The sequence below is a fragment of the Chenopodium quinoa genome, unplaced genomic scaffold, assembly GCF_001683475.1.
Source record: "Chenopodium quinoa cultivar QQ74 unplaced genomic scaffold, ASM168347v1, whole genome shotgun sequence".
NCBI classification, from domain to species: Eukaryota; Viridiplantae; Streptophyta; class Magnoliopsida; order Caryophyllales; family Amaranthaceae; genus Chenopodium; species Chenopodium quinoa.
Genome location: NW_018742659.1, coordinates 1 through 12,454, shown reverse-complemented (window position 1 = coordinate 12,454; position 12,454 = coordinate 1).

Here is a 12,454-nt window from a genome sequence, read left to right as displayed (position 1 = left end):
GATTCAATTACCTTTGAAGAATGCATTTGACTTTCATTTGATTCAAAAAGCTTTGTTTGAATGTGTTTGACTTTCATTTGGATCAATTAGCTTTGAAGAATGCATTTGACTTTCATTTGATTTAAAAAGCTTTGTTTAATTTGTTTGACTTTCAATCTATTTAATTAGCTTTTAAGAATGCATCTGACTTTCATTTGATTCGAAAAGTTCTGTTTGAATGTGTATGACTTTCATTTGTTTTGATTAGCTTTGTAGAATGCATTTAAATTTCATTTGATTCAAAAAGCTTTGTTTGGATGTGTTTGACTTTCATTTGGATCAATTAGCTTTGAAGAATGCATGTGATTTTCATTTGATTCAAAAAGATTTGTTTGAATGTGTTTGACTTTCATTTTATTCAATTAACTTTTAAGAATGCATTTGACTTTCATTTGATTCGAAAAGTTTTGTTTGAATGTGTTTGACTTTCATTTGATTCAATTACCTTTGAAGAATGCATTTGACTTTCATTTGGTTCAAAAAGCTTTGTTTGAATGTGTTTGACTTTCATTTGATTCAATTAGCTTTGAAAAATGCATTTAAATTTCATTTGATTCAAAAAGCTTTGTTTGAATGTGTTTGACTTTCGTTATATTCAATTAGCTTTCAAGAATACATTTGACTTTAATTTGGTTCAAAAAGCTTTGTTTGAATGTGTTTGACTGTCATTCGATTCAATTAGCTTTTAAGAATGCATTTGACTTTCATTTGATTCGAAAAGTTTCGTTTGAATGTGTTTGACTTTCATTCGATTTAATTAGCTTTAAAGAATGCATTTGACTTTCATTTGATTCAAAAAGCTTTGTTTAAATGTGTTTGACTTCCATTTGGATCAATTAGCTTTGAAGAATGCATTTGACTTTGATTTGATTCAAAAATCTTTGTTTGAATGTGTTGGACTTTAATTCAATTCAATTAGCTTTGAAGAATGCATTTGAATTTCATTTGATTCAAAAAGCTTTGTTTGAATGTGTTGGACTTTAATTCTATTCAATTAGCTTTGAAGAATGCATTTGACTTTCATTTGACTCATTAAGCTTTGTTTGAATGTGTTTGACTTTCATTCTATTCAATTAGCTTTGAAGAATGCATTTGACTTTCATTTGATTCGAAAAGTTTCGTTTGAATGTGTTTGACTTTCATTTGATTCAATTACCTTTGAAGAATGCATTTGACTTTCATTTGATTCAAAAAGCTTTGTTTGAATGTGTTTGACTTTCATTTGGATCAATTAGCTTTGAAGAATGCATTTGACTTTCATTTGATTTAAAAAGCTTTGTTTAATTTGTTTGACTTTCAATCTATTTAATTAGCTTTTAAGAATGCATCTGACTTTCATTTGATTCGAAAAGTTCTGTTTGAATGTGTATGACTTTCATTTGTTTTGATTAGCTTTGTAGAATGCATTTAAATTTCATTTGATTCAAAAAGCTTTGTTTGGATGTGTTTGACTTTCATTTGGATCAATTAGCTTTGAAGAATGCATGTGATTTTCATTTGATTCAAAAAGATTTGTTTGAATGTGTTTGACTTTCATTTTATTCAATTAACTTTTAAGAATGCATTTGACTTTCATTTGATTCGAAAAGTTTTGTTTGAATGTGTTTGACTTTCATTTGATTCAATTACCTTTAAAGAATGCATTTGACTTTCATTTGGTTCAAAAAGCTTTGTTTGAATGTGTTTGACTTTCATTTGACTCAATTAGCTTTGAAAAATGCATTTAAATTTCATTTGATTCAAAAAGCTTTGTTTGAATGTGTTTGACTTTCGTTCTATTCAATTAGCTTTCAAGAATACATTTGACTTTAATTTGGTTCAAAAAGCTTTGTTTGAATGTGTTTGACTGTCATTCGATTCAATTAGCTTTTAAGAATGCATTTGACTTTCATTTGATTCGAAAAGTTTCGTTTGAATGTGTTTGACTTTCATTCGATTTAATTAGCTTTAAAGAATGCATTTGACTTTCATTTGATTCAAAAAGCTTTGTTTAAATGTGTTTGACTTCCATTTGGATCAATTAGCTTTGAAGAATGCATTTGACTTTGATTTGATTCAAAAAGCTTTGTTTGAATGTGTTGGACTTTAATTCAATTCAATTAGCTTTGAAGAATGCATTTGAATTTCATTTGATTCAAAAAGCTTTGTTTGAATGTGTTTGACTTTCATTCGATTTAATTAGCTTTAAAGAATGCAATTGACTTTCATTTGATTCAAAAAGCTTTGTGTGAATGTGTTTGACTTTCATTTGGATCAATTGGCTTTGAAGAATGCATTTGACTTTCATTTGATTCAAAAAGCTTTTTTGAATGTGTTGGACTTTAATTCTATTCAATTAGCTTTGAAGAATGCATTTGACTTTCATTTGATTCATTAAGCTTTGTTTGAATGTGTTTGACTTTCATTCTATTCAATTAGCTTTGAAGAATGCATTTGACTTTCATTTGATTCGAAAAGTTTCGTTTGAATGTGTTTGACTTTCATTTGATTCAATTACCTTTGAAGAATGCATTTGACTTTCATTTGATTCAAAAAGCTTTGTTTGAATGTGTTTGACTTTCATTTGGATCAATTAGCTTTGAAGAATGCATTTGACTTTCAATTGATTTAAAAAGCTTTGTTTAATTTGTTTGACTTTCAATCTATTTAATTAGCTTTTAAGAATGCATCTGACTTTCATTTGATTCGAAAAGTTTTGTTTGAATGTGTATGACTTTCATTTGTTTCGATTAGCTTTGTAGAATGCATTTAAATTTCATTTGATTCAAAAAACTTTGTTTGGATGTGTTTGACTTTCATTTGGATCATTTAGCTTTGAAGAATGCATGTGACTTTCATTTGAATCAAAAAGATTTGTTTGAATGTGTTTGACTTTCATTTTATTCAATTAACTTTTAAGAATGCATTTGACTTTCATTTGATTCGAAAAGTTTTGTTTGAATGTGTTTGACTTTCATTTGATTCAATTACCTTTAAAGAATGCATTTGACTTTCATTTGGTTCAAAAAGCTTTGTTTTAATGTGTTTGACTTTCATTTGATTCAATTAGCTTTGAAAATTGCATTTAAATTTCATTTGATTCAAAAAGCTTTGTTTGAATGTGTTTGACTTTCGTTCTATTCAATTAGCTTTCAAGAATACATTTGACTTTAATTTGGTTCAAAAAGCTTTGTTTGAATGTGTTTGACTGTCATTCGATTCAATTAGCTTTTAAGAATGCATTTGACTTTCATTTGATTCGAAAAGTTTCGTTTGAATGTGTTTGACTTTCATTTGATTCAATTACCTTTGAAGAATGCATTTGACTTTCATTTGATTCAAAAAGCTTTGTTTGAAAGTGTTTGACTTTCATTTGGATCAATTAGCTTTGAATAATGCATTTGACTTTCATTTGATTTAAAAAGCTTTGTTTAATTTGTTTGACTTTCATTCTATTTAATTAGCTTTTAAGAATGCATCTGACTTTCATTTGATTCGAAAAGTTTTGTTTGAATGTGTATGACTTTCATTTATTTCGATTAGCTTTGTAGAATGCATTTAAATTTCATTTGATTCAAAAAGCTTTGTTTGGATGTGTTTGACTTTCATTTGGATCAATTAGCTTTGAAGAATGCATGTGACTTTCATTAGATTCAAAAAGATTTGTTTGAATGTGTTTGACTTTCATTTTATTCAATTAACTTTTAAGAATGCATTTGACTTTCATTTGATTCGAAAAGTTTTGTTTGAATGTGTTTGACTTTCATTTGATTCAATTACCTTTGAAGAATGCATTTGACTTTCATTTGGTTCAAAAAGCTTTGTTTTAATGTGTTTGACTTTCATTTGATTCAATTAGCTTTGAAAATTGCATTTAAATTTCATTTCATTCAAAAAGCTTTGTTTGAATGTGTTTGACTTTCGTTCTATTCAATTAGCTTTCAAGAATACATTTGACTTTAATTTGGTTCAAAAAGCTTTGTTTGAATGTGTTTGACTGTCATTCGATTCAATTAGCTTTTAAGAATGCATTTGACTTTCATTTGATTCGAAAAGTTTCGTTTGAATGTGTTTGACTTTTATTTGATTCAATTACCTTTGAAGAATGCATTTGACTTTCATTTGATTCAAAAAGCTTTGTTTGAAAGTGTTTGACTTTCATTTGGATCAATTAGCTTTGAATAATGCATTTGACTTTCATTTGATTTAAAAAGCTTTGTTTAATTTGTTTGACTTTCATTCTATTTAATTAGCTTTTAAGAATGCATCTGACTTTCATTTGATTCGAAAAGTTTTGTTTGAATGTGTATGACTTTCATTTATTTCGATTAGCTTTGTAGAATGCATTTAAATTTCATTTGATTCAAAAAGCTTTGTTTGGATGTGTTTTACTTTCATTTGGATCAATTAGCTTTGTTTGGATGTGTTTGACTTTAATTTGGTTCAAAAAGCTTTGTTTGAATGTGTTTGGTTTTCATTCGATTTAATTGGCTTGAAAGAATGCAATTGACTTTCATTTGATTCAAAAAGCTTGTGTGAATGTGTTTGACTTTCATTTGGATCAATTAGCTTTGAAGAATGCATTTGACTTTCATTTGATTCAAAAAGCTTTGTTTGAATGTGTTGGACTTTAATTCTATTCAATTAGCTTTGAAGAATGCATTTGACTTTCATTTAATTAATTAAGCTTTGTTTGAATGTGTTTGACTTTCATTCTATTCAATTAGCTTTGAAAAATGCGTTTGACTTTCATTTGATTCAAAAAGCTTTGTTTGAATGTGTTTGACTTTTATTTGGATCAATTAGCTTTGAAGAATGCATGTGACTTTCATTTGAATCAAAAAGATTAGTTTGAATGTGTTTGACTTTCATTCTATTCAATTAACTTTTAAGAATGCATTTGACTTTCATTTGATTCGAAAAGTTTTGTTTGAATGTGTTTGACTTTCATTTGATTCAATTACCTTTGAAGAATGCATTTGACTTTCATTTGATTCAAAAAGCTTTGTTTGAATGTGTTTGACTTTCATTTGGATCAATTAGCTTTGAAGAATGCATTTGACTTTCATTTGATTTAAAAAGCTTTGTTTAATTTGTTTGACTTTCATTCTATTTAGTTAGCTTTTAAGAATGCATCTGACTTTTATTTGATTCGAAAAGTTTTGTTTGAATGTGTATGACATTCATTTGTTTCGATTAGCTTTGTAGAATGCATTTAAATTTCATTTGATTCAAAAAGCTTTGTTTGGATGTGTTTGACTTTCATTTGGATCAATTAGCTTTGAAGAATGCATGTGACTTTCATTTGATTCAAAAAGATTTGTTTGAATGAGTTTGACTTTCATTTGGATCAATTAGCTTTGAAGAATGCATTTGACTTTGATTTGATTCAAAAAGCTTTGTTTGAATGTGTTGGACTTTAATTCAATTCAATTAGCTTTGAAGAATGCATTTGAATGTCATTTGATTCAAAAAGTTTGTTTGAATGTGTTTGACTTTCATTCGATTTAATTAGCTATAAAGAATGCATTTGACTTTCATTTGATTCAAAAAGCTTTGTTTGAATGTGTTTGACTTTCATTTGATTCAATTAGCTTTGAAAAATGCATTTAAATTTCATTGGATTCAAAAAGCTTTGTTTGAATGTGTTTGACTTTCGTTCTATTCAATTAACTTCAAGAATACATTTGACTTTAATTTGGTTCAAAAAGCTTTGTTTGAATGTGTTTGACTTTCTTTTTATTCAATTAACTTTAAAGAATGCATTTGACTTTCATTTGATTCGAAAAGTTTTGTTTGAATGTGTTTGACTTTCATTTGACTCAATTACCTTTGAAGAATGCATTTGACTTTCATTTGATTCGAAAAGTTTCGTTTGAATGTGTTTGACTTTCATTCGATTTAATTAGCTTTAAAGAATGCATTTGACTTTCATTTGATTCAAAAAGCTTTGTTTGAATGTGTTTGACTTTCATTTGGATCAATTAGCTTTGAAGAATGCATTTGACTTTCATTTGATTCAAAAAGCTTTGTTTGAATGTGTTGGACTTTAATTCAATTCAATTAGCTTTGAAGAATGCATTTGAATTTCATTTGATTCAAAAAGCTTTGTTTGAATGTGTTTGACTTTCATTCGATTTAATTAGCTTTAAAGAATGCAATTGACTTTCATTTGATTCAAAAAGCTTTGTGTGAATGTGTTTGACTTTCATTTGGATCAATTGGCTTTGAAGAATGCATTTGACTTTCATTTGATTCAAAAAGCTTTGTTTGAATGTGTTGGACTTTAATTCTATTCAATTAGCTTTGAAGAATGCATTTTACTTTCATTTGATTCATTAACCTTTGTTTGAATGTGTTTGACTTTCATTCTATTCAATTAGCTTTGAAGAATGCATTTGACTTTCATTTGATTCGAAAAGTTTCGTTTGAATGTGTTTGACTTTCATTTGATTCAATTACCTTTGAAGAATGCATTTGACTTTCATTTGATTCAAAAAGCTTTGTTTGAATGTGTTTGACTTTCATTTGGATCAATTAGCTTTGAAGAATGCATTTGACTTTCATTTGATTTAAAAAGCTTTGTTTAATTTGTTTGACTTTCAATCTATTTAATTAGCTTTTAAGAATGCATCTGACTTTCATTTGATTCGAAAAAGTTTTGTTTGAATGTGTATGACTTTCATTTGTTTCGATTAGCTTTGTAGAATGCATTTAAATTTCATTTGATTCAAAAAGCTTTGTTTGGATGTGTTTGACTTTCATTTGGATCAATTAGTTTTGAAGAATGCATGTGACTTTCATTTGATTCAAAAAGATTTGTTTGAATGTGTTTGACTTTCATTTTATTCAATTAACTTTTAAGAATGCATTTGACTTTCATTTGATTCGAAAAGTTTTGTTTGAATGTGTTTGACTTTCATTTGATTCAATTACCTTTGAAGAATGCATTTGACTTTCATTTTGTTCAAAAAGCTTTGTTTGAATGTGTTTGACTTTCATTTGATTCAATTAGCTTTGAAAAATGCATTTAAATTTCATTTGATTCAAAAAGATTTGTTTGAATGTGTTTGACTTTCGTTCTATTCAATTAGCTTTCAAGAATACATTTGACTTTAATTTGGTTCAAAAAGCTTTGTTTGAATGTGTTTGACTGTCATTCGATTCAATTAGCTTTTAAGAATGCATTTGATTTTCATTTGATTCGAAAAGTTTCGTTTGAATGTGTTTGACTTTCATTTGATTCAATTACCTTTGAAGAATGCATTTGACTTTCATTTGATTCAAAAAGCTTTGTTTGAATGTGTTTGACTTTCATTTGGATCAATTAGCTTTGAATAATGCATTTGACTTTCATTTGATTCAAAAAGATTTGTTTGAATGTGTTTGACTTTCATTTTATTCAATTAACTTTTAAGAATGCATTTGACTTTCATTTGATTCGAAAAGTTTTGTTTGAATGTGTTTGACTTTCATTTGATTCAATTACCTTTTAAGAATGCATTTGACTTTCATTTGGTTCAAAAAGCTTTGTTTGAATGTGTTTGACTTTCATTTGATTCAATTACCTTTGAAGAATGCATTTGACTTTCATTTGATTCAAAAAGCTTTGTTTGAATGTGTTTGACTTTCATTTGGATCAATTAGCTTTGAAGAATGCAGTTGACTTTCATTTGATTTAAAAAGCTTTGTTTAATTTGTTTGACTTTCAATCTATTTAATTAGCTTTTAAGAATGCATCTGACTTTCATTTGATTCGAAAAGTTTTGTTTGAATGTGTATGACTTTCATTTGTTTCGATTAGCTTTGTAGAATGCATTTAAATTTCATTTGATTCAAAAAGCTTTGTTTGGATGTGTTTGACTTTCATTTGGATCAATTAGCTTTGAAGAATGCATGTGACTTTCATTTGATTCAAAAAGATTTGTTTGAATGTGTTTGACTTTCATTTTATTCAATTAACTTTTAAGAAGGATGTATTTGACTTTCATTTGATTCGAAAAGTTTTGTTTGAATGTGTTTGACTTTCATTTGATTCAATTACCTTTGAAGAATGCATTTGACTTTCATTTGGTTCAAAAAGCTTTGTTTGAATGTGTTTGACTTTCATTTGATTCAATTAGCTTTTAAAATGCATTTAAATTTCATTTGATTCAAAAAGATTTGTTTGAATGTGTTTCACTTTCGTTCTATTCAATTAGCTTTCAAGAATACATTTGACTTTAATTTGGTTCAAAAAGCCTTGTTTGAATGTGTTTGACTGTCATTCGATTCAATTAGCTTTTAAGAATGCATTTGACTTTCATTTGATTCGAAAAGTTTCGTTTGAATGTGTTTGACTTTCATTTGATTCAATTACCTTTGAAGAATGCATTTGACTTTCATTTGATTCAAAAAGCTTTGTTTGAATGTGTTTGACTTTCATTTAAATCAATTAGCTTTGAATAATGCATTTGACTTTCATTTGATTCAAAAAGATTTGTTTGAATGTGTTTGACTTTCATTTTATTCAATTAACTTTTAAGAATGCATTTGACTTTCATTTGATTCGAAAAGTTTTGTTTGAATGTGTTTGACTTTCATTTGATTCAATTACCTTTTAAGAATGCATTTGACTTTCATTTGGTTCAAAAAGCTTTGTTTGAATGTGTTTGACTTTCATTTGATTCAATTACCTTTGAAGAATGCATTTGACTTTCATTTGATTCAAAAAGCTTTGTTTGAATGTGTTTGACTTTCGTTCTATTCAATTAGCTTTCAAGAATACATTTGACTTTAATTTGGTTCAAAAAGCTTTGTTTGAATGTGTTTGACTGTCATTCGTTCAATTAGCTTTTAAGAATGCATTTGACTTTCATTTGATTCGAAAAGTTTCGTTTGAATGTGTTTGACTTTCATTTGATTCAATTACCTTTGAAGAATGCATTTGACTTTCATTTGATTCAAAAAGCTTTGTTTGAATGTGTTTGACTTTCATTTGGATCAATTAGCTTTGAATAATGCATTTGACTTTCATTTGATTTAAAAAGCTTTGTTTAATTTGTTTGACTTTCATTCTATTTAATTAGCTTTTAAGAATGCATCTGACTTTCATTTGATTCGAAAAGTTTTTGTTTGAATGAGTATGACTTTCATTTATTTCGATTAGCTTTGTAGAATGCATTTAAAGTTCATTTGATTCAAAAAGCTTTGTTTTGGATGTGTTTGACTTTCATTTGGATCAATTAGCTTTGAAGAATGCATGTGACTTTCATTTGATTCAAAAAGATTTGTTTGAATGTGTTTGACTTTCATTCTATTCAATCAACTTTTAAGAATGCATTTGACTTTAATTTGATTCGAAAAGTTTTGTTTGAATGTGTTTGACTTTCATTTGATTCAATTACCTTTGAAGAATGCATTTGACTTTAATTTGGTTCAAAAAGCTTTGTTTTAATGTGTTTGACTTTCATTTGATTCAATTAGCTTTGAAAAATGCATTTAAATTTCATTTGATTCAAAAAGCTTTGTTTGAATGTGTTTGACTTTCGTTCTATTCAATTAGCTTTCAAGAATACATTTGACTTTAATTTGGTTCAAAAAGCTTTGTTTGAATGTGTTTGACTTTCATTTTATTCAATTAACTTTTAAGAATGCATTTGACTTTCATTTGATTCGAAAAGTTTTGTTTGAATGTGTTTGACTTTCATTTGATTCAATTACCTTGGAAGAATGCATTTGACTTTCATTTGGTTCAAAAAGCTTTGTTTGAATGTGTTTGACTTTCATTTGATTCAATTAGCTTTGAAAAATGCATTTAAATTTCATTTGATTCAAAAAGCTTTGTTTGAATGTGTTTGACTTTCGTTCTATTCAATTAGCTTTCAAGAATACATTTGACTTTAATTTGGTTCAAAAAGCTTTGTTTGAATGTGTTTGACTGTCATTTGATTCAATTAGCTTTTAAGAATGCATTTGAATTTCATTTGATTCGAAAAGTTTTGTTTGAATGTGTATGACTTTCATTTATTTCGATTAGCTTTGTAGAATGCATTTAAATTTCATTTGATTCAAAAAGCTTTGTTTGGATGTGTTTGACTTTCATTTGGATAAATTATCTTTGAAGAATGCATGTGACTTTCATTAGATTCAAAAAGATTTGTTTGAATGTGTTTGACTTTCATTTTATTCAATTAACTTTTAAGAATGCATTTGACTTTGATTTGATTCGAAAATTTTTGTTTGAATGTGTTTGACTTTCATTTGATTCAATTACCTTTGAAGAATGCATTTGACTTTCATTTGGTTCAAAAGCTTTGTTTGATTGTGTTTGTCTTTCATTTGATTCAATTAGCTTTGAAAAATGCATTTAAATTTCATTTGATTCAAAAAGCTTTGTTTGAATGTGTTTGACTTTCGTTCTATTCAATTAGCTTTCAAGAATACATTTGACTTTCATTTGATTCAAAAAGCTTTGTTTGAATGTGTTTGACTGTCATTCGATTCAATTAGCTTTTAAGAATGCATTAGACTTTCATTTGATTCGAAAAGTTTCGTTTGATTGTGTTTGACTTTCATTTGATTCAATTAGCTTTAAAGAATGTATTTGACTTTCATTTTATTTCGATTAGCTTTGTAGAATGCATTTAAATTTCATTTGATTCAAAAAGCTTTGTGTGAATGTGTTTGACTTTCATTTGGATCAATTAGCTTTGAAGAATGCATTTGAATTTCATTTGATTCAAAAAGCTTTGTTTGAATGTGGTTTGGCTTTCATTCAATTTAATTAGCTTGAAAGAATGCAATTGACTTTCATTTGATTCAAAAAGCTTTGTGTGAATGTGTCTGACTTTCATTTGGATCAATTAGCTTTGAAGAATGCATTTGACTTTCATTTGATTCAAAAAGCTTTGTTTGAATGTGTTGGACTTTAATTCTATTCAATTAGCTTTGAAGAATGCATTTGACTTTCATTTGATTAATTAAGCTTTGTTTGAATGTGTTTGACTTTCATTCTATTCAATTAGCTTTGAAAAATGCATTTGACTTTCATTTGATTCAAAAAGCTTTGATTGAATGTGTTTTAACTTTTTATTTGGATCAATTAGCTTTGAAGAATGCATGTGACTTTCATTTGAATCAAAAAGATTTGTTTGAATGTGTTTGACTTTCATTCTATTCAATTAACTTTTAAGAATGCATTTGACTTTCATTTGATTCGAAAAGTTTTGTTTGAATGTGTTTGACTTTCATTTGATTCAATTACCTTTGAAGAATGCATTTGACTTTCATTTGATTAAAAAAGCTTTGTTTGAATGTGTTTGACTTTCATTTGGATCAATTAGCTTTGAAGAATGCATTTGACTTTCATTTGATTTCAAAAGCTTTGTTTAATTTGTTTGACTTTCATTCTATTTAATTAGTTTTAAAATGCATCTGACTTTTATTGATTCGAAAAGTTTTGTTTGAATGTGTATGACTTCATTTGTTTCATTAGCTTTGTAGAATGCATTTAAATTTCATTTGATTCAAAAAGCTTTGTTTGATGTGTTTGACTTTCATTTGGATCATTAGCTTTGAAGAATGCATTTGACTTTCATTTGATTCAAAAAATTTGTTTGAATGAGTTTGACTTTCATTTGGATCAATTAGCTTTGAAGAATGCATTTGACTTTGATTTGATTCAAAAAGCTTTGTTTGAATGTGTTGGACTTTAATTCAATTCAATTAGCTTTGAAGAATGCATTTGAATTTCATTTCAAAAAGTTTTGTTTGAATGTGTTTGACTTTCATTCGATTTAATTAGCTTTAAAGAATGCAATTGACTTTCATTTGATTCAAAAAGCTTTGTTGAATGTGTTTGACTTTCATTTGGATCAATTAGCTTTGAAGAATGCATTTGACTTTCATTTGATTCAAAAAGCTTTGTTTGAATGTGTTGGACTTTAATTCTATTCAATTAGCTTTGAAGAATGCATTTGACTTTCATTTGATGCTTTGTTGAATGTGTTTGACTTTCATTATTCAATTAGCTTTGAAGAATGTATTTGACTTTCATTTGATTCGAAAAGCTTCGTTTGAATGTGTTTGACTTTCATTGGATTCAATTACCTTTGAAGAATGCATTTGACTTCATTTGATTCAAAAAGCTTTGTTTGAATGTGTTTGACTTTCATTTGGATTCAATTAGCTTTGAAGAATGCATTTGACTTTCTTTTGATTTAAAAAGCTTTGTTTAATTTGTTTGACTTTCAATCTATTTAATTAGCTTTTAAAAATGCATCTGACTTTCATTTGATTCGAAAAGTTTTGTTTGAATGTGTATGACTTTCATTTGTTTCATTAGCTTTGTAGAATGCATTTAAATTTCATTTGATTCAAAAAGCTTTGTTTGGATGTGTTTGACTTTCATTTGGATCAATTAGCTTTGAAGAATGCATGTGACTTTCATTTGATT